Genomic DNA, 24079 nt, shown 5'->3' with positions numbered 1-24079 from the left:
GAAAACAGACTATATAAAACTCACAAAAATATTAACATAGAAGTTTAGTCTTTTCCCATGTAAAGATAGTAGAAGACTGAAGAACACCCTGTCACTACTCTCGATGCAACTTAAAATGTTATTCATGCTGTACTTGAAGTATTGTTATACACCTGAATGCAATAGGAACAGAAGACATGCCACACTGGGTTAATCCAGTCATCCATCTAGCTCAGTATCCTGTCTGCAAGGACGACAGCTGAAGATACTATGTCAGCAGGGTACGCAAGCCCAGCCATTATCTGTAGTTTATTGCCATTATTCCCCAGCACCCATGGGCGGATGTTAGTGGGAACAAATGCTCCCTTCGGAGTCTGTTCGTGGGCCTGCTGCCCGCAGCCATGTTTAACCTGCCCATCTGCCTCCACAACCTCCTACGGCAGCAGGTCTGCCAAGTAAGGCAGTTCTCCCATTCGCATAGCCAATGCTTCTCTACAAATACGAGTCTTGCACCACTCCCTAATAAGAAGTTAAGGCTATTTGTTGAAAGTAGACCTGTAAAAATAATTTCCAGTACCCTCAGCACTCCATTTGAGCACTGGTATGCAGCAGCCAAACACACCTCTTGCCCTTGAGACTTCTCTAAGAATTTGCCATCACATGGAGCACAGCAAGAAGAAAACAGGAATTGCTGTATGGGAACTTGGCCCGTATTCTAGGCTAGAGGAAAACAGACTGTTGTTGAGGTTCCACCCTCAACCGCTTTGAGCGCAGAAAAGGCAAAGCCATGTGACCTGCTCACACGATGGCCGCACACCTGGTTGAAAAGTTTATCAACCCAAGCAGCCAGCACGTCACCATTGCCATTCTCCCCACTGGGACAGCACTTCAGCTTCACTTGCTTTAAGTGACACTTTTGTTAATATTTTTTTAATTATTATTGCTTTTATTTTTTCCGAGTGTTTGCATCACCCCAAAAGATGTAGTTAAAACTCAGCAAAGGGAAGACGTGCTGAAAATTACAGCCGATCAGCCAGCTACACTACTTCTGTGACGATTATCTGTTTCTTGCAGAAAGAATGATCCAAAGCTACTATTTACACGTTTAAACTAACCCAGCTCAGTTTGTCTCTAATGGTGTACAGAATAATCACAGGAACCATCTAGCTACCAGATCTGAATGGCAGTAAGTTCTGCTAGAGGCAGCAATAAGCTGCTGAGAACACATGCTCTCCACAGCCTAGTCTCTCTCTAAATTCAACCAGTGCTGTCTGAATGATGAGTACATGTGAAAAAAAGTATCAAAATCGTTACGATGGGCCACACACATGAATTTAGAATTAATTTCTAAGGCACAAAGGGAAGAGGGGTGTCCATCTCCCTTGGTATACTCAATTGCAAGAGTGCCCCTGTCTCCTCAGAAGGTCACAGCATTAGGGATCTGCTCTGGAAAACATTCATCTCGCGGCTCAGCATTTTCCAACATTCTGGGCACCTGCTGGCACCTGCCACAAAAGCTAAATACTTGGGTTCATTTATTAATTGATAGATAATATCAGTTGCTCCAATTCATAAAGAAAACAACCCCAACCCTCAGTACACTGTTTTCTCCACCTGCATCATCAGCCATTTGAGCCCAGCGGCTGTTGCTCCCCTTTCCTGCTGTTATGCTCTCGGCATCTGTCGACAGTGGAAGCGGGGCACAGGTGATAGAGGGGGCTGAGACAGAGAAGGAACACTGGCGAGTAAGGTGTAATTGCGGTGTGGTTTTTTTTAAACCCCTAATCTACATATTTGGAGAGGCAAAGAAAGAGAGATTATACGATTCACCCGTGACATTCTGCCAAATAACTTCAATCCTGTAAAATGTCCCCTAATGACCTGAATATAATACCATGGTGTTACAGTGTCATTTAAATACTGCAGGGTTCTTCCACTGGCAGTGCAGTCTGCAGACTTAATATGTAACATACAGGATTATACTGCCACTAAAATATTACTTAGTGCTGCTGAAATTTCAAATTAATTCTGGGAGCTAAATCATTATTCGACTCTGCCTTTGCAGAGATACATTCCCCTGGTTGTTTTAATAACAGCGATTTTAGAACTAAAAGGTTGGTACTGTCTCTTTGAAGCTTGCTCAAACAGAGAAGTGGCCTCGAAACCGACAAGCAAATTAATGCAGCGATGCATGGATGTTTGTGACCAAGAAAATAACTTGAGAAAAATGGGCTCACATATTAAGGGAGCTCATACTGATGTGGCTGATGAATCATTTTATTATTTCACAATAAAAGGAGAGACTAGTCCAGTTTTCTCTCTCTATATATACATACATGCTCATACATCTCCATCCACCACCACCTTCCTCCACAGAGAGGAGATTTCTTAACATTTGAGGGACAAATTCTGGCTGAAGTAAATAACACAGCTGTTGGTAACTGATGAAACCAAGCCATGCCAGCTGAGGATGTGGCTTCCAAGTCATTCTGAGCTCTAGTTTTCCAAACCTAAATAAACAAACTGCAGCTTTTTTACAGCTCTGGTTTTTCTTCTTCCTACAGAATTCCTGTTCCTAGTGAGTATTTTGTACCTTTAGGTAGCTATAGCACTTCAACACAAAGACAGGCAGATCCTTGATGCTTATTAAAACCAACATACAAACTAATTTGCCTACGTATAAAGTAAGGTAAAACAGATGATGGGCTAATCATAAAGGCAAATTTCTCCCCTCTGAAATTTTGCCCATTTTTAACCTTGTGTTTGGATTGGTTTCTATCTCCCAGTTAAAATACCACGCTGCTCACTTCTACAATAAAGTTTCTTAAATCTGGGAAATATTCCCAAGAAATATTGTTTAAAAAAAACCAAAACCAAACCAAAAACATTCGTATATGAAGAACAAGATGGGGACAAATATAGGGGCTGAAAACACCTTGTGGTAGTCAGTCTATATTTGGAATAATCAATCCTTCTCTTTATTAAAACTGTTACCTACTTCCTCATTCATTAATATTGCCCTTGTTTACGACTGCAGGCAGGCCAAAGATTTTCCCCTCCCTCCGAATATAATTTCCTACTATTGACAGACATGTTCAAGTGCTGGATGTGTGTATGTCTACATGGCATACTGCAGGCAGAGGCGAGCCTTCCTGGCCACCATCCAAGCCAGCTGTAAATGAGCCAGCTCCAAACTGGAAGCTGTGTAAGCACAATTAGCACAGCAGTAAGCCTGATCTAACACATCCTGCCAAGAGACCGAGTTTATTAGCTCGAGCTCAACACAACGCTAACGATGGATATGGGGCTTCTGGTTTGGCTCCACACAGAACGTGGCCAGCTGAAGATGAGCAGATCAAGCCCTTGTCTGCCCACAAGATACGGTGGAGGTACATGTTCTCCCAGGGTATACCCCTCGACTGTAAGGACTATTCGCTTCCCTCTACACGAACTCCCAAAATGCTCTTGACTGCAAACCAACAGGACTGGAGGGCTGCAAGCAGACGGAGGCAACAGGAGTCTCCAAGTGAGAACTTCAGAGGTAGGATAAGAGAAAAGGCACCAGGCAGGTATTAGGCACCAAGGAGGAGATGGGCACCAGAAACGCCAAAGGTGCAAGGGAAGGGCAGGGCAAAGTACTGCACGACTCTACGAACTGACAAAGAGCACTCTGCCTCTAGCTTCTCAGCTTTATCAGGTCCAGAGCAGTAATGACCAAAAAACCCCACAGTACCATATAGCAGATGTTAAACTGATTCTTTGCACAGGCAGGTGTCTGTCCCACCAGCTCATGAAGAATCCGCTCCATTTGGCGGACGCTTGAACAGTTCAGAAGAGGAATGTGCTCAGAGAAGGAAATCTGTTATCAAACTGAGACCCAAGAAAACAGAGTTCCTTTGATGCCATGGTTTCTACTAAAGAGGCAGTGATCATCTGGTGGTTGGCAACAGTTTGTAAGAGAAACTTCTGGATTCAGAGAAAAGAGAGACAAAAATAAAAAGGTATTAATGAAAATCACTGGCGGGGCGGGGTGTGTGTGGAGAAAGCACATTGTAAGAAGAGCACCTGAAGAGACTGGAAAAGTCTACATTTTAAAGGATAGTAATAAAAAAAAAATTGCTAAATCATATTAAACAGGAACTGTCCTACAGAAGTTAGTGAGCTTCTGTCCACCCATGTCCACACATGAGCAAAAAGAAATTCCATTAAGTTAAAGTGCCCCGTTCAAAGGCGACAAAAGGAAACACCTTCTTATTCAACACTAATTATTTTGTTGAGTTCTCTGCCACCAGACTGTTGCTGTGACAAGCACTTAATATCTTTGAAAAGTGATGTTCATACCAGTTTTCTTCATCCTCCCACTCTATCTGTAAAGCAGTATTTTTAGTTTTCAGTTGTTTGAACTTTCTGTTGTACGAGACAGGTATAAGCAAGTGTGAGAAGGTACCTCATGCAGGGTTGCAGGCACGCTCCTCTGCACATTCATATGCTGCAGCTTAATTAGGGTTATTTTCACTTGTGAGATTTTTAGATTACATTGTGTATATGGAGGTTTTCCATGATTTGTTAGCTCAAAATCTTTTCCTTGAAAAGCCTTACTTTGCTTTCTGGTGCAGGCTATACATCCTCAACAGAGTACAACTAGTTGAAACACTTGGCCCTGCTCATCATTTCAGGCTATACACCTGCTGTCATTTCACTCAGTATTTCCCGCACTCTGGTAACACAGATCTCAGTCACACATATCTTGATGATTCAAGGCAGCATTTGAATCACTGATAGGTGCTTCAAAGGAAATTTTTTCCTCCCTTTTCCCTGTCCTTTCATAAACTTCTAAAAACATGAACAAATCAAACCGGATTAATCATACCAGGTTAAGAGATGGACTTAGCCATAGACAAAAGAAAAATGGAGAGCTGAGATTACACTTGCATTGTTCTTTTGTCTTGAGAAGGAAATAGATTTCTCTTTCTCTTTTCCCACTTGAAGGCCTGAAAAAGAAAGTCATGCTATCAGAAATATCAAGACCTAATAAAATGTGTGAAAAAACAACTGTACCTTGAATTTCCTAACTTCAATAAGATTAAATAGAGGAATTTAGTTAAATACTGTTCAATATGAAACATATTATAAAACCCGCAACAGAATTATTATTGCAGGTTAATTTAACCTTATTTAAAATGTCAGTCATTTAAAAATACATACATGATATATAATCATCAACTGTTAACAGACTGTTCTGAAACAAGATCTCAACTTACATGCACATATCTAACATACCTAATGTATAGGTATGTTACAGATACATGTCTAAGATATACAATATACATATGCGTAAGCTATAGAAGCCAAATTACCTGGTTAGTCCCTTTCCTTACATACGCTTTTGGTAAAAAGTTACAAGTTCTTGGCTTGTAATGCAGCTGATCTAAAATACCCTAAAAACCCACATTTTTAATAGTTGGAAGAAAACACTGAGGAGATAAACAAGATTTAGGGGAAAAGGGAAGCATAGAGAAGTAGAATATTTGCTAGTTAGCTAGAAATACTTTTGTATTGAACAAAAATAAATATCCAATCAGCGTATTATTTCTTTTGGAAAGACTTCTTTGCACAAAGGAATGCAAACTAGCATCCTTTACCAGGGCGTGAGAATCTTGTCCGTATCACCATAAAATAGGTTTAATACAGGATACAGCTATCTCCCATGCAGTCACATGATAAACAGAATACTTGAATACTGATTCTATTTGGTCTCCCTTCAAAGCAATACTTTTTAAAAAAATAAATAAAATAAAAAAATCAGAAGCCGTCTGCCAAAGGAAGTACCTCAGACTAAAAGGCCTTCTATACTCTGTATATGCACATTGCTTTTTTTTAGACAAAATAAAACCAGGATAAACTGCCATGTGTCTGCAGAAGGTTCTTCTATTTTTAACCAATACTGTCCTGCCAGTATCAATTCATCCAGATAGAGAATCCTTCATTAAAAATATAAGTTTTTTCGGTTGCTTTTCACTATGCTAAAGTGACATCTTTCCCAACCACTGTCAAAGGCAATTAAGAACACGAAGCTTTTGAGAACAGGTTTCAACCATGATTCCTGTTGGCCTACCTAAACAAAGTTTCCTTGTAAAGGCTTGGGAAGTCTTAGATAGCAAGGGGATAAGCCAAATACCATGAAAAGCATTATTCAGATACACATATTATCATTGCAAAATTATAAAACATCCTTGCACATTCTCATGAAGGCACAGAAGCTACAAACCAGCCAGACATACTATGGAACTAGATAAAACACTGGAACATCTCCAGAAAAAAGGAAGCTCTTGTGCACTATTTCCGCTATCTACAGGGGTGGATTTGGGTCCCTTTTTCACCCAAAACTTAAGGCACTACTGCATTTTGCTGAAAAGCACAGTACTGAAGACAACTCACTTAAGAAGTTACCAACATCTTACTCAGTTACACTGTACAAGATTTTTCAGGTCTTTCTCCACATTTGTACATGTTCACTTGGGTGCAAAAAAAAAAACCCAACCCATATAAAAAGCAGACAATGCTCAACACAGTGTGCCTTTGAATCATGGCTTACTTTTACAGAAGATCACAGATGTATTTAAGTTGATCGTCGGAACTATGTTTTTCCTCACATATAGCAGTCCAATAGCTTCAGGACTACTTCTTGGCTCCATACCATTCCCTCTCAGTCAACTGCTTTAGGTACCACCATTCTAGACTAGATCAACCTGGAAGACTTTGACCAATTATCACAGTATGCTTTTTATGTCACAGGATCCAAGAGTTTTATACTGATAACCACCAAGGTAAGCAGGGGGGGGGAAAGGACTCTCCACTCCCCAGTCCCTGCCCCAATACTGACATGACAAGGGGCAGAGCGCCCAGAAAACAGTGGGAACATCACCAGTTCAGCTGGCTACCTTCAGACTCAAAGCATGTCTCAACTCAGCTTTACAGAATTGAAACTACAGGAATGCAAACAGAAGAACGGGCTCAAACATCAGTGGCCTAGACAGCAACTGCTGTATCCCATCTGCCTACCCCTACAGCATGGGAGCACTTCCAAAATTATCACTACAACTACCTCAACTAGTTCCTCCCATCATCTTTAGTTCCTATTTTCTCACATCATCTATTTCTGTCAACAAAGCTGGTTTGGGGAGGGACAATTTCCCTTCCTTAAACCTCCAGCCTTTCTCCTTGTTGTGTCTTTGCCTTATTCTTCCTACCCTAAGGCCTTCCCAGCCATTCAACTCATGATATTGCTCCTCTTCCTTCTTTCCCTTCTTCTGTTGTCCAACTTTGTGTTTCTGTGTCCACACAGGTGTGCGGGGGTACCCACACAATGAGTCAGACAATGTGGCACCTGTGGCAGTCAGACACTACATATTTTATTGAAAGAAAACATGTCTTACTTTCTTAAAGTAAATGATACTACAGTTCCACAACAGGAGAATATAACTAAATAATTAGTCACACTTAAAGATAGGCTTCAAAAAGTTTGGTAGGGGAGATAGGGAAGGAGCGAAGAAGCCCCGTCAATGTGCAGAACCCAAACCCTTGCTCAATTCCAGATCTACCAAGGCTCCTCCTTGGCATGCCAAGTCAGGGCCTGAATTAGGCTGGGGGGGTGTGGGGTGTGGAATAAATCAGCCGTGTGTACTTTAAAGGAAAGCTCGAAGACAAACTATGCTGCCTTTTTGTAATTTCTGATGTAATTAACAACTTGACTCAGCAACAAGCCATCTTTATATAGTTACAAACCTTTCACCAGCCACGCCCTGAGGAGCCTCACGGAATACACAGCCACAGTGCTGGGGTGATTTTTTGCAGCAGCAAAGCTGTAACAAGCAGTTCCTACCTCTGGCCGCTTTTTACCAGCTCCCCTTGCACTGCCCTCTTCCCACCCCTCCTGGTAGCAGGAGGACAGCTTCCTGGTACTGTGTATGTAGCAAATGGAGTTGGCTAAGCTAAAAATAGACCATTCATCCTCCCCCCTCCCTCCTCATTTTTGCCAGGTTATTTTTAAAACAGATCAGTTCTCTGCCCTTGTTCAACAGGCAGCTTAGCTCTGCTGGAAGGGGAAAGGAGAAGATGCATCTCTACCAGAGCAGGGGTGTAGGAGGGCCTTGCAATGTCTCCTTCAGCCCACCTTGCCACCAAGACATAACATATCCACAACATTACACACTAACACAGAGATCCTCACAATCTCCATCTGAGCTGGTGTTTGCAAAGTCTCAAAAGGAGCATGTGCTACTCCTACAGTTAGAAAGAAGAGGTTTGCATAATCTTAACCCTCATATCCCAGGAGCCGGAACTAATTCCATGCTTTTCTGATTTGACTTGAGGATTCTACACTGCCGCAGCAGGACTTGGGAGATGGCTCTTCACTGTAACCTTGCTTGAGTGCTCATCTGTGTTTGCATTACTCTAGCTTGCAAGATGATGGCTATCAAGCCAGATTACAGAATGCCACTCACAGTGACACATGCCAAAAGTAAAACATTAAGAGCATCTAAACAGCAGAGTTAGGCTCAGCATGTAGGTTGCCAGGTATTATGTTAAGTAAGAAATAATTCTAGACAAGTTCAGCAATTAAAAAAATGCCAAATATCTTTAATTTTTTTTTACTTCAAAAACAGATGAACTCTGAAAATTCATGGGATTGATCAGGTAAGAACTCTTCTGAACTCCTAAAAAAACCAAACAACCCACAACTAAAATATCATGAATTCAGACAGGCAACCCTCCCCAGCGCCGCCCCCCCCCCCCCCAAAAAAAAAAAAGGCAAGAAAAAAAAAAAGGCAGGGGGGTGGGGAGAATATAGTCATTAACCCCCACCCCCCCCAAAAAGAAAAAAAAAAAAAAATCCTCCTAACCCCTCTGTTCTTTCTGTGTGTTTATGAAGCCTCCGGAAATACCATGGCAAACATTCCAGCTCTACAGCAGCGAGGCCACGTGACCTGAAGGCACAGTAAGGAACTTCATTCCCAGGTTTCTCCACAGAACAGAAAAGTGATTTTTATTTTATTTTTCTAAACCAGGATCCAAGTCTAAGGAATTTTCCTGGAAATTTTCAGGAACACAATTTTGGAACAGGGTGGGTTTGGTGTGGTGTTTACGTTTTTTGTTTTGGTTTTTTTTTTGTTGTTGTTTGTTTTAATTATTTGCTGCATTTCTATATGCCTGCACATGTTATCTTTACAATTAAAGAGCAAAGTCTTAGACCTATACTCAGAGGGCATAAAATACAGTATACGCTTTAAGGCATCACTAAAAACTATTTGCAGTGTCCTCTATATCCCCTATTAGAGTTACAACCAGTACTAGTTATATTTCCTAATATAGCCAAGATCTTCTCCCGGCAAAAATTATGAGAGGTAAAACCTCTCCTTCTAGTTTCACAGTAGGACTTCAGTTAGAACTATTAATGAAAGGATTTATGCACATCAGCTTTGCTAAACATTATGAAAAAGTACTCAAAATGTGAACTTGAAAAACAACCTCCCATTTTTACAAACAATCATGTATAAGTACTTGGAAGTAATTGTTTAAAATGTAGGAGTATGGATGAATCATAATGTAATATTTGAGTATCAGTTGAAATCTGTGTTTTGCCTTAAAACAAAACAGAAGAAAGCATCACCATACAACAAGGAAAACAGTCCTGCAGTACAAAAGCACAGTAAATGGCAGGCACACACCACTAACTTGCTTTTATAGCCATGTCAGAAATGCTTCTAATTATCAGAGGTAAAAGAGGGATGGCATTTCTGCTGGAAGCAAGTTTTACACTTTAGTCTCTCCTCTTTCCTCTCTTTCAGCCTATAAATATTAGTCTTACACATTTTTCTCCCATACAGTTCTTGAAAAGGTTGAGTTTTTCAAGGCTGAGAGCAGACAGAAATGTTCATCAAGAAATGCCTTCAGGTCAACTGTCTGTAGCTCATCAAAGTGCAGCACTGAAAATACGGATGAGGGGGAGGAGGATTATACGAGCATGGTAAAGCAGATTAAAAAAAAATAAAAGTCTATGTTCTGATGATCATTACCTTTTTTCCTTTTGGAAATGGGTTCAGCTGTCATCCATGCACCCTCGGTGGTGATGGGCACAAGGGTACTGACTGACTCCCCCCACTAATTTCAGCTCCATTCAAAGCAACTACAAATACATGAGTGTCTGTAACAGTATTCCCCAATATAAGGAAATGCCAGAGGGATATGACAAGGAGTTGAAGTGTAGATGACCCACATAACAGTGTAAGGAAAGGCAGCTGGTCCACAAGAAAACTAAGATGTAGACCAAATTCTTGAGAAGCTCTAAACTACACTGGAAATAAGGCCAAGATGAGATTACCTACTGCTTTATAAAATACTTAAAATATATTAAAAAAACAAAACCCAAAACAAAGCAAAAGCAGCAACAGAGCAAGACTGCAAAGATTGCGGGGGGTTGGGGGGCAACAGAAACCCCCAAGTGCCCACTGTTTTTTTTAAATTCTGTACAACTGCTGAACCAGAGCTGTTGAATGAATCATTGAAACCACTGTTCATTTCTACTCAGGGATTTCATAGAACAGTTTGGGTTGAAGGGACCTTAAAGACCACTTAGTTCCAATCCCCCTGCCATGGGCAGGGACACCCTCCACCAGCCCAGGTTGCCCAAAGCCCCGTCCAGCCTGGCCTTGAGCACTGCCAGGGATGGGGCACCCCCAGCTGCTCTGGGCAGCCTGGGCCAGCGCCTCGCCGCCCTCACGGGGAACAATTTCTGCCTTATCTCTCATCTCAGCATACCCTCTTCCAGTTTAGAGCTGTTCCCCCTTGTCCATTCCCCCTTGTCCAATCGCTACCTGCCCTTGTAAAAAGTCCCTCTCCGGCTTTCTGGTAGCCCCCCACCAGGTACGGGAAGGCTGCTCTGGGGTCTCTCCAGAGCCTTCTCTTCTCCGGGCTGAACCGCCCCAGCTCTCTCAGCCTGCCTTCACAGGAGAGGGGCTCCAGCCCCCGGGTCATCTTGGTGTCCCTCCTCTGGGCTCGCTCCAACAGTTTCATGTCCTTTTTAAGTTGGGGGCCCCAGAGCTGGACACAGTGCTGGGGGCAGGGGGAAGGATCTCACAAGAGCGGAGTAGAGGGGGAGAATCACCTTCTTTTTATTTCATTTATTATAAATGCATATTTACTGGCAGCTAGTAGAACACATTATTGCTCTGTTTTATAGCTCAAATGGCTCATGCAAAGAGTAATTTGTTTGTATTCTGTATCAGGATCAATATTGTACCAGGGATAGCCCGAGGAATGTTTATGCTGAGGGCTTTGCTTGCAGTGTTTTGTTGTTGCAATCAATTGACCAAACAGGACTGCTTCTTAAAACAACAAATAAACTTTGATAGTGACCAGATCAACCGTTAAAGCATAAAACATGATGCAGTGTCTGGAAAAAGACTGAAGGTCCACAAGTGTTTTTACCACCTGATGGTGCATAAAGCTCTCCTACCTGAATATTTCCCACCGGCCTTTCTTCCTCTCAGTAGCTGGGGACTGTTTCCTCTATGCCCTCACATAACAAGATCCATTTTCCTGCAATAAAAACACAGACACATGACACTTCCATTCTCCCGCATAACACGGCAGCATTTGAAGAAGCTCACTGAATGGACCTGAAATGAATGAGGAGCATTTAGGAGTCCCAGGACCAAGCCTGGAGGACCAGATCTGAGGTTGGGTGGGGGTTCTAGCCCAGCTCTTTGAGACCCCAAGCTTTTGAGACTCACTCCAGCACTTTAAGTCTTACAGGATTTCTTGCCCGTAACAATGAGATGAGGAGAAGTTAATAAGAATTCTGTTGATGTTTCTATCAAAATTTCCTGAGCCAAATGGTATTTTTTTTCCAGTTAAAGGTCACGCTGAAGTCTCTTTTATTCTCTTTATAAAGGGTACTCCCTGACTGTTGTGAGCTAAGTGCCATTAAAAAAAATAAACCAACCCCCAAACTCTGCTTAAGCAAATACACCAAAATACCTCAAAACCACCATCCTGTCTGTAGCAAAACAAAACAAGTTTACGGATGACGTTGGCAGAGCACCACAACTTCTAGGAAATGCTTTTTAATTATAAAGACTGCAAAGGGAGACAGGGGAATGTTTTGTTACATGCTGTTTCAGCAGACAAGGTGTCCTTACAGCTTTATATGCTAGGCTTGAAAATTCAGCAAATGATGAAGAAAGGAACATGACAACTATATTATGATTCTCTTTTGACTAACTTCCAAATAACTTTCATGCAAAACAACATTCCATCAAACATGAAAAATCAAGTATTACAGAAAAAAGGCACATGATTCACAGCCAGCTCAGGTTCCTCCCCCCAGGGACCATCTGTACAGGGAACAGACACTTCCATAACAACTCATCTGATGCAGAAGTCACAGGTGACTTAAAAAAAAAATGCAGAAGAAAAACCTCAAATAACTACAAATAACCTGTTAGTTGCATTCAGTATTTGTCCTGCAGTCATATTTATTCTGCTTACTAATAATTCACAAAGAATAAAAACATGTCTGAAAACCCTACATTAGAAACAGCCACCCCACCCCACCACGTACAGTGCCACCAAGGGACAGTCTGCTTCAGACATGAGCTCTGCTGGTTTTCTTAAAGCAAATGACAACTTTAGAGAAGTTACATATTGACAGGCACCCTGGGTGAAGGACTGGTTTTTAAGGCCTCATTGAACTGTGAATGTTTTCCCCCAGAACGTACTTATTCTCATCCAGAAGTTTTCCCCAGTGCTTTTGTTCTGCTTATACAAGCCAGAAAAAACATGTTAATTGATTCAGATTTAGTATGTGTTAACATGACTGTCTGAGCTAATGCATACTGGGCCTTTAATGAAGCTGGAATTAGTTATTTACCCAGCTTCTAAGTCTGTTCCTCCAAAGGATAAACTTTTGTTCTGTCTGCCCCAGGAGCCGGGTACCATTCCAGGTGTGATGGGATGGGACTTTGGCAAACTGGGCTGTAGCATTTACTTGGCAGCTTAAACTTTACCTCTCGCTTCCCTCTCCCAGCCATTTGCTTCCAGCCCTGCATTTGCGCAGCTGCACGGCTAGCTGGATCGGGGGAACCGCTTTCCTTCAGCATGTTGGCTCATAAACAGCTGTGCCAGCACAACACAGGGAGCGGGCGCAGGGCAGGAGTGATCAGCCGCGATGGCAGAGGGTAGGAACAGAGGCTGCTTAAACCAGCTGAAACTGCACTGCTGCAACACACAGAGCCAATGCTCCGCTCCCCTCCTCTGTGCCTTAGTTCTGCCCATCTGTAAAACTGGCACCACAATTCCTACTTTGTTTTATAAAGCACCTCTTAGAAAGGCTATCCCATTAACATTTCTGTGAATTCACATTACAGACCACCCACCCCTTTCACAAATCAGGCCCAAGCTCATTCTAAGGACACTGGCACTGTCCCCCACCAGCATCTGCTCCCTGGTTTCACCATGCAACCTGCTCAGGGGCTGTAGCATCTCCCCCGCTGCTGCCCCAGCCTGTTCCCATGCCCTCACACCAGCTTCAGCTCCGCCAGCACGCTTCACAGGATTTTGCTCTGAACTGGAATCAGTTTCTAAAAATAAAATTGGCTTTTTATTGAAGTCTGATGCATTCTCTCATCCTATTTCTAGGAAGATCCCCCAAAACAGTCTCACTGGCACAGTGAGAGGGTAGCGGGCTCCATCTGCAAATGAGATTAGATAGGTGGGGAAGAGGAGACAACTGGAAACATCTTAAACTTGGCATCAGCCACCCTTTTCCAGGTGTGAAACCATGGCCTCGCTGCGGCACAACTCGATGCCGCGCAGTCGCCACCCTTTACCCATTCATACCTGCTTCATGTCCCGCGACACGAGCAGCCACTGGAAAGCGCCGAGCCCTTCCCAAACACCCACCGGTGCCCGACAAGGCAGCTGCCAGGTATGAATCGGGGAAGAGCGCAGATGGAACCGGCGGTGCTCGGGCCGGTGAGTCTATCTTGCTCAGCCGGATCCAGCAGAGGGAGCACAAAAACACGGTTCTTTTCGGCCAAATGCTTTTTTGGCTACAAACCGCTTGATGCTTGAAATACCAGGCACTTTGTGTTACATTACCCCTGTAGTAATGCACATGTGGTGCATTACAAGTGCATAATAAACAAAACCCTTGCTCCGAGTAGATTACACTGTAAAAATCAATACGGTGGAGGAGACGACCAGCACAAGCAGGGAAGGCTGCAGAAGTTGAGAGGAGGAAGGAGAGGCAGCACAGCAGGGCTGCCAACTCCTGTGATTTTATCGTGTCTCCACTTGGAATTTTTCCTAAAGCCAGCTTGCTGAAGTCTCATCATCACAGAAAAATTTCAGCTTTCGGATTTTTGTTTGTTTGTTTGTTTTGAAGGATGCCTCTCTAGGCTTCCAAAGTTCAAAAGCAAAACTGTAAAGGTGGATTAAGGTAAACACCAAAGACTCAAGAAGTAGAAAAGAAGTACAAGAATCCTCAAAATTTGTTGTCTGTATGTCATAGGCAAAACCATACCAACTCCGGCAATTTTACTTAATTTTAATTTATTTATTGCCAATTAATGCACTTTTAATGACTGTTTCAGGAGCTGAGGGAAAAAAAGAAGACTAAGCAGTGCAGCAAACACTGAGAAAAACTCTTTTCCCCCACCTTTCCAAGGCTCAGACATCTTTTCTCCCCCTGCCCTTTCCTAGTCTAACTTCCCTTGTTTCTGCCATGCCTTACACTCAGTCCAGCCCATCACCTTTGGCGGGGCAACAGGCAGCAGGGGAGGCTGTGGCTGCAATCGTTTCTGTCTGCTGCTCCTCGTCTCTCATTTCTCCTTCCACTGCTCCTCGCTGCTTCACCAGATTTCCCTGCCCCAGCCTGGACTGCTACTCCACTACTCCCAGTCCCCCCAGGATGTCCTCGCTCTGGCTTGGGCTGGCTGCACTCCCTTGGGGCACCCTCGCTCCAGTCTGGGGCCACCGCGGTCCCTCAGGGCATTCTTGAAGGGCAGCCCATGCGATGCCCCCCCAGCCCCTAGCACCAGCCCTGCAGTTTAGGCGTAACATACCACACTGTCTGAACATGTTTCTTTCAACATGGCACTCTGGTTCTGAGTGATTCTGCCAAGATGAATCAATGGAAAAGGTCAATAGACGCAAGGGAAACGCCCAGAGTAAACTGTGCATCACAGCAAGTCTTAAAGCATATAAGAAACACTGAAGGGGGGAACTGGAAGAAGTCCAACGGGAAAACAACACAGATTTCATCTTTAGGCCTCCTAAGTCTCAGCTGTATCATAGCAATGGACTTGGGTCAAGCACAACCAACTTTCCCTGCTTTCTCATCACATCCTGGTTCCACCTGGTGGCTGCCAGTTCTTAGGAAGGGGTTTATCACAGATCTTTCTGGACTATCACACATTTTCTTGGAGCCCACGTCTCTTCCTCAACCTTACCCCCTGAGGAAAACAAGAGGGACTGCACTGTCTACGCCCCAGCACTCAGCCTGTGCTGGACTTTTAACTGTAAATAAATAAAATTAAAAGGGTAACCATGAGCAAAATCTTCAGTTTCCATACACAAAATACCACTTGGCCTCTATGTACCCAAACAAAAATGAAGAGGTAGCAAACAGAAGACATACACACAGAAATTCTTGGAAAACAGAAACACCACACAGACAGTTAAGTATGTTGTACAATCTTCTTTCAGAAATACACGAGGCAGGTACACTTCAAGGTATTTTTCTACTTTCACAAGTTATTTCCAAGTTCCAGCATTATTCTCCTTGAACTGCAGAATATGTTCAAACACAGAATTCCTGTAAAACCACAGAGTGCCGGCAACCCTGACTTCTCATTTATCCAGGGCTGTAACTGGGTCATAAGTGAAGAACACAAAGTGCTGTGCTTCCTAAATAAGCTTACTGGTCAACAAGCATGCTGCTGCTATGTGGGAAATTTTACAAGCTTCTACAGAGTGTTTCAATATTATATGCAGTCCTTGTAAGGCATCATAGCCCTCTATCAACTCTGGAGTTTTTAGAAACCTGGGCTTTTCTGAAATTCTGAAGTAACTCAAAGTCAACACTGAGTGTATGCTTGACAAGCACTGGATGCTGTCCTCTGCCGGAAAAAAGAGGTAATCTGCTAGTTTTATATGGAAGAGAAGCATAAAATGTTGCTGAAATAAGCAGTGCAAAACAGGTGGGGGTTTTGGAGGGGGAAAAAGAGAGACTAAGCTCAAAGCAGGTTGGTGTGCTCCTTTCCTGGGCAGAGATGGGGTAAGGAAGGTAAAGTTGGGAAGAAAAGATCTGGGGTGGGGGAAGCAGAAGGGAACAGGGCAGAGGGCCGGCCAACTTTCAGCTTTGCCTGCACCTAGACTTGGTCCTCAATAACCCTTATTAAAACAAGAACCAAAAAAGCACACAGACACATCACACCAAAATGCGCTGTAAAACACAGACGCTCATTTGATGGCACCGAGATGATGAACACTCCTTTCCAAACAAGCAGCAGAAAACCACAGAAAGTGGCCAGACTGCCCTGAAACCCTGCCACGTTCCTCACCTGGCACCACCGAATGCATCCTCCTCCCTGCCCTGGCCAGCCCTGGCATCAGCCCCCTGCCTGCATCCCCCCTCAGAGGCTCCCCGCGCCCCCCACGGCGCCAGGCAAACCCTTGGCCAACACTCCACTGCTACAGCATTTCTTCCCAAAACAGGAGTAGGATCTCGCAGGGCAGATGGCAGAGGGCTGCGATGGTGAAGCTCACCGCGCTGAACGCTACAGTTGCTTAGACATGCCGTCAAACCTGTGGTTGCAGTACCAACGTGATACAGCAACCAGTCCTCCTGGGAGATTTTCCAGACTTGCTCTGTTAGGCAGAAAGCCACCAGGGTAGAGCAAAATAAGAAAGAATTGCAGTAATAAGAATTTTAATTTTTGCTTGGGTCTTTTTCCCCTATTTTGCACTGGGGTAAAAGCAAAAGTTTTGTTCATTCAGTCACCATTTCCTTGATTAGTTTTCCCAATTCTGAGCAAAAATTACCCTTGTTCTCTGCATAAACAAAGAAATTTATTTCACTTTTTTTTAAAAAAAAAATACCTAAAAGAACATAACCGGAGTGTACAATTTTCTCAGATGTACGAAGCCATGAGGTTGCAATTTCCTCACTGTGAGATGGAACGGAACACATTTGGGTTGGGTTGTGTCATACCCGACATATATAAGGTCTAACAGCAGCAGTGAGCAGTATCACAATCTTCAGTTTAGAACAACAACAAAATCCTTTGCTTCTCCCAACTCGCTCCACAAAAATCTCATTACGGGAAGAACCACTTTTCCAATCTGGCGTTCTTTTCCATGCTGCATCTGAACTTAAGATGGGCCTGGTGCACCTAAAGTCAACCACTGCGATTGTCCATGTCTCTGCTCTCCTGCCACGGCCTTGGAAACCCTCAAGTGCCTGGGGCAGCGCTGCACCCCACCTCCCTCGCAGCCCCACTCCCCACATAAGGGGCTGCACACCAATAAGTAGGCTGGATCAGGCGGTCCAGCACCAGGAGAAAGCAGGAACAGAAAAACAGGACTGGGAGGACGGGCACTTTGGTGCATCCTTGTGAAGGCAGGCCACAGCTCTGCTGTGAAACACCAACCTGACGCAGGTGGCTTTGGCCTGTACTGAAGTAAGACAGATTTGGCGTGCCTGCTCTGCAGAAGGGCGTCAGCCCAGGCGCAGCTCCACGCTCCCACAGCCAGGCTGCTCCTTCTTCAGCGCCGCAGCCAGCAACAGCAAAAATCAGCCCAGGGGCTGAGGAATCCAAAACAATCGTTATCATTTCACAAGTGACCACTGTAGTAACAGCTCCTACCTTGTCCGCCGCAGACTGTAGCATATTCGACCACATCTGTTTATAGTGGAGGACTGAGTTGCCAACTCACAGGCGTAGGATAACGAGCACTATTAATCTTGGCTTAAACTGAACCATTGTTCTGGAGATTGGACATGTCTTGTAAAATCCCATTATTAGAGACCATTTGCCATCTATTTCTGTCACAACTTTTTTAGTTTGTTTTGCTCTATTTTAGAAAAATTTTCCCCTTCCCTTTTCCTTACATCCCATTGTACTTACAGAGCCTTAAACAATAATCCACTCAAGCACAGCCATGGAAGTGGTTTGAAGAAACAAAGCCTGCTTCTGGTATAGCCAGTGCATCTGACTCCTATGTACAGCTGCCTCCATATCCTCTGCAGACTTGCAGAGCACCAGAAGCTACTGATTTCCCTCTGCTTCTCCTGTGTGTTGGACACAAAATAGACTGTAGGCAGGAGAAGTCTACTAAAATTACACTTGAAGCATTGACTAAGGGTGCAGCTGAGTCACAAGCAAGTTCTGCAGCTGATCTTGCTAAAGGAATAGGTAGGAGAAGGCTGACCTGAAAAGAAAGCAGTATGCATCAACAAGACAAATTAAAAAAAAAAAAAATCCAACTCTAGGGAGGTGATGCAGTGGAAGCAGAGTATCTCAGGCTTTGCTAAAGAAGATTATTGCCACATCTAGCAGTTAGCACCCACCCAAGTAGTGTGCCATCAACTTAATTCCCAAACGAGACTAGCAGAACAGCGAGACAGGATTAGACATGCTTGGTTTTAACCATTCATTTCTCTCTCTGGTGGAATACTATCAGCACAGCATTGGCATCAAAATTACTACCCTTCAAAATGCGCAGAGCGCATTTTTAATTTTACATGTAGCAGTTATGTCATATGGGGTTATTTATTTTTTAATTTAAAGTGGTAAAACATATTTAATCTGTTTTGAGAAAAGAACAAATTGATTTAGCGAGCAGTTCAAGGCTCTCCCTGGAGACACTCAACCACACTCAGCAATCTGGATACAAGTTGGGACTTCACTAAAGTCATTTTAATTGTAGGTCATAAGAAATGTCAAGATATAAAACACCAAGGAATACTAAAAATTAAGCCATCATCTCTGAGACTAACAAATGTCTTGTATTTGGCAGCAGGATATTTTTTAAAATCTTTATGGCATTGCTACTGAAGCACAGCAGCAGGGCAAAGGGCTTAGAGCTGCATGTAATACACACACATTATTTTCGCTGTTGGGGAGAAAAATAAACAACCAAAAGCTAGATTAAGGGAAAAATACTGGGGTGAAAGAAAGTTAAAACACTACCCTTGTGATGATGGTGGTGTATCTTTTCCATGTCTTTTGTTTATAAACAGTTTAGTTTAATCTTGGTCAGAAAACATTCTTCCCTAATGCAGCATGAAACAAGGTTGCCTCTACAGCAACACACGCAGAGGCAGAGAAAGGGGGCACAGAAGCGAGGAAAGATGGTTTTTAAAGAAAACTTTTAAAAGAAAGAAACGAAACCCCTCAAAGCCTTAAACACTTTCAGAGCTCTGTGCCCAGGTTTTATAAGGAAAATTTCTTTACTTAGTGAAAAAGTACTTTTTAATCAGTTTTTTTTTCATGTGGAAAATACACCCAAACTTCTGTCCTGAAGTTTTGAGCTGGATCCCTCATTTACTAAACCCTTTAATAGAACTTAGGTGAAATCCCCAGAAAGTTTTCCTTTGTCCACTTGCCTCAAATAATGACGACAAATCTCTGACTTTAGCAGCACAAAGCCAGAACCCCTCCAGTTCAACTTCTTAAAACACAGCAAGTTAAAAATCAGGTGCATTCATTTTCAAAACCAAAGAACAGTATCTAAGCGCTCTTTACTAAAGTATCTAAAGAAAAGTTATGTAACCCATCTCCTTCTCCTCGTTCTCCTATCGGAAACAAATTTTAAAGGTCAGCAATGTGAAATCAGGGGCCGATTTTTTTACCATCCCTGCCTAGTAACCTTTTAAACTTGATCAATATACAATCTCCATTCCTGCCATTATCTTCCACTCATGGGAGTGGAGACAAGAAAGGTATTTCCCTCCTTTTACTTAAATCAGAATGGAACTCCCCAATAAAGAGGTATTTGAACAGAAAGCAGTTCAAGTGATGTGCTGAAGAACCATATTAAGGGAAAAAAGTTCACCCACATGGAAGAAAAAAACGAAAGCAATTTTAACACCCTATATTTCTGCCAGTCAACTCACTGATTAAAAATTACAAACGTTCATTTCGTTGGTTTCGGCCACTCTTTCTAGCAGGCATGCCAAAACCTACGGATGAACATGTATCTCTCTAGATGCGAAGCTAGGCATTTCACGCAAGTTCGAATCTATCCACTGCCAAGTCCTTTTTCTTGACTGCCTTGACATCAGCTCACTGAATACTACCATACCCTAACCACCTTCTTTATGATTAAACACCGTGTACGTGTGCATACATGCAAACCTACGCCTGCACATGGTGTAGCGTGGGGGCTGTCACCTGCTTTGCCTGCGTGAGCGGTGCCGTTGTGCCAGGGAAGTCAATGGCAGGAAAGCTGCAACACCGTGACCCAAGCAAGACACAGGCAAACACAATTTTAGAGATCCAAACCTTTTATGCGAACTAACATCACAGAAGTAAAAGCACTGAACAGAATAATTGCACACATGCCCCAGAGGAAGCGTCATATCTTGGGATTTAATAGCTAGAAGCAGTCTTCCCCCATCTTCCCTTCAAGTCATGTGGTCACAGCAGACGAGCGCTCCTTGCTGTCTATCACACAAGCCGTTACACAAGTACTCCCAAACTGGTAGCCCTGGATCCTGGTTTTCTGGTCCCCTGGAGGGCTGCAGGGCAGGGTCCAGGGCCTCCCCTCACGCCAAGCCCTGCCAGGCTGCCCACGCTGAAACTCAAGGCCACCGGCAGCTCGGAGAGGCAGCCAAGAGCAGGCAATGTTGCACAATTTCTGTTCTGTGTGGACATCTGAGCTGGAAAGACAGTCATTTCGAAACAAGCTGAAGGTTGCCTCAGGATCTTCTAAGTTTTACTGCAGGCTGTTCTTAAAGTCTTCCACTGATAGCATTTGTAAAAATCGGATTAATTTTCTGTGACACTGAAAGAGGGAGGGAGAGATCCTAAACAAAACCCCAGCCCTGCCTCACCGACTTCACTCCTTACACCCAGATAAACATCTACTCGCTTCTCTCCTGTCCTCAAAAGCCCTTTCTCTGCAACATGCCAAAAGCTTTTAACCCACATTAAGGCCACTAGCATCCAGCCCCGGCTCCAAACAGGCACTGCTGTGGCAAAGCCACTGCTCTGGAAGAGGTGAGCCCTGGAAAATCTTGCTTATAGACTTTGAGACGTGGCTGCTGTCACCCATCTGCTGTGGCCCTCCGACGGAGGGGAGGCTCCCCTCGGCAGAGCTCTGCTTTCCATGTGCGCGGGACGGTTCGCTCAAGGGAAGTGCATTTTCGCTAAGAGAGCGGCCAGAGAGTTTCAACAAGCGAGGCAGAGGCAAACATTGCCTTCTGGCAGCTCCTCTCCGGGGGTGGGTGGACATCTGAGGAGGGGTGAATTAGAGGGAGAACAGCTGTTTGTCCAGTGAATGAGCCACAGGACTCAGCTATTAATTCTTCCTCCCAAGAGAACATGCCCCCATGCCAGCCCACCCACCATCCTATAAAACAAACAAACATATAATGGAGGTCAGGGAAGGGGAGCTCAGTAAGAGGAAAGGAAAAAAAGGGGAAAAAATACCCAAGCATTTAATATTTACATAAGAATGAAATGTTTCATTAATTACATACAGAATCAATTTGCAGCTATTTTCCTTAAATTCCTTAGTCAGACCCACAGATTTGAGGCACTTTGAACTGTGCTGTGCCAGTAATTGTGGATGAATATTTTAGATCAGTCTTGAATCACTGTACTGCACACACCAAATGAACTAATAAGCTGCTCATGTGTGGACTACTAATGTATTTTCTTTCTTTCCTAGACAGATGGAGTGCAGTCTAAAAATCAAGTTGAATTGGCAACTGGGAATCTTCAGAAAGGCTTAGAAACATCTTTAGTTCTACTGTTTTATTAAAAATACCACTCAATGGCCTGCATGCATTAAAAAGGAGCCTGGAAGACGCAAGAAAAACCCCAAACAAGTTTACAAAGATACGAAGGAAGAGTCGGACATTTCACGTGACTAACAGCAACCTCCAGAGAGTGACAACGAATAGTGCGTTCTGAAACTTTATTACAGGACTATCGAAAAGATGGACAACCTTGCCATCTATGTGATATTTATCACAATACATCCATTAATGGGCAGTCATTTGAAATCACATATAGTGGCATATCAGCTCTGCAATCTGACAGATGTGTTCTAGTTTACAGAAGCATCTGTTGAGTCATCAGGACATCAGAATAGTTAATTGCACTTTGGGGATGCTTTCAGAGATTAAAAGTTCCCTTATTTCAAGCAAATTTTAAGTGTCCTCATAGATTAAACTCCTTTTTCATATACAAAATTAACATATGCACCCGCACTCCAGAGAAATTAATGTACAAAATGTAAAGAATAACTTCCCTGAGGGATTATCTGTTTTCTTCCGCCTCCTGTACACCCTGCCTCACACAGCGCTCAGCAATGTGGAACAGAAGACAAAGATACAACATGAATCACACATAATTCTGAAATATAAACTAAGACTTGGCCTACACTGGCTGGGCAAAGAATACAGAAGAAGCTGCCTTTGGTCAAGAACTTACTAAAAAAAATACGCAACAGCTGAGAACTGCTAGATGATGCCTGCCATCTCTTTTTGGCAAAATGCTTATAGTTCTATTTCAGATCCTTTTATTACTGTTTATTCTAAAATAAATGCTGTACAGGCTGTATCTTTCACTACCACAAGAGTATGAGACAAGCCAGGAGAACTCTCCACATGTTTAAACAGGGGCTGAATGACATTAAGCAATCCCCCCATCTGAAGTGATACCATTGCTTCTTATATGCAGCTAAGGACTGGAAGCAAGCCATCTCTGTTCATACACCTAATTATCCAAATATTTGAATGAAAAACTTAAAAAACCTTGTGGAAGACTCCTATGAGTTTTCAACATGTGTGAGCAGATGACATCTTTCCCGTGCTTTCAACATGAATTTCCTTGCAACCTTCTGGCCTCCACAGCAGTAAGAGGATTAAGAAAACATATTTCTTAGGAAGAAGGATCCATCATATAAACTTTAATTTAAAACAATTTAGCAGTGGATTTTTTGTTTGGTTGGTGTTTTAGCAAACACCACAAAAAGATGAACCAACCAAAAAAGGTACGATCAACCATTTCTCAGATGTGACTGGATCTGCTTGCTCTGTAGCTCATGAACCACAGGGTTCCCATGATTAATTCAATGAACTATTTGATTTCACTCAAGAAGCAATCATAAAGCTAAAGTGCAAGTGCATAACCAAGAACACTGTACAAGGCTACAGATATGAACACCGCATCTGGGTTTGGCTTCTTATAAATCCTAAAAGCGACAGCACACCTCAATCTAACCAGGCTGTTATTCTTTAGTGTGGAGGAAATCAAACTTGAAGTGGGAGAGTAAAAGTGGAGACAAGCACTGCAATCACGACCATGCCTTAAAAAGGTCCAATAGTTTTTAAGTTACAGCATATTCCCTTGCTGTTAAAGTGAACTGAGACTGCTGTCTCAGTTGCATTAAATTATTAGCTAATTAGCCCTGAGTAAGGACAACAGTGTGTTGATGCTGGCAAGCTGTGAAAAGAACACTTCAGCAAGGAAGATCAATAGCATTTTTGTCTGGCTTACAATAAGAAAACTGCTGGCCCAGGTTATGAGCTTAAGCCATTTTTCATTTGGCAGACAAGACAGCACTAGTGACAGATCAATACAGTAACTTTATGATAGGCTGCTGCTCCTGCAGATGGCACGACCATAAACAGGCATAATTTCTAAAGCCCGGAGCAATCCATTACTTAGACAGAAACCACCTGACCTTTTACAATATTTAGAAATTCCTAGACAAAAAGGAAAATCAGAAAACAAAACAGAGGGAAAATCAGAAGGATTTGCTGGCCTGTAAGGCAGAAGGGAATATTAGCTGTCTGAAAGCT

General features: G+C 43.1%; 1 protein-coding gene across 7 annotated transcripts in view; it reads right to left on the bottom strand.

Moving 5' to 3' along the window:
- The window catches only part of ZMIZ1 (zinc finger MIZ-type containing 1), a 357468-nt gene that overhangs the window by 221005 nt on the left and 112384 nt on the right, over positions 1–24079 (bottom strand). For all 7 annotated transcript variants that reach the window (XM_037399104.1, XM_037399105.1, XM_037399103.1 and 4 more), the window contains exon 3: positions 11495–11577. The gene's annotated coding sequence lies outside the window, so the exon portion shown is untranslated. The remainder of the gene's footprint in view (positions 1–11494; positions 11578–24079) is intronic.

This window comes from Falco rusticolus, chromosome 9 (assembly GCF_015220075.1).
Source record: "Falco rusticolus isolate bFalRus1 chromosome 9, bFalRus1.pri, whole genome shotgun sequence".
In the NCBI taxonomy this organism is placed as follows: Eukaryota; Metazoa; Chordata; class Aves; order Falconiformes; family Falconidae; genus Falco; species Falco rusticolus.
The sequence above is the reverse complement of the archived record's forward strand: the minus strand, read 5'-3'. Positions and strand labels throughout refer to the sequence as shown.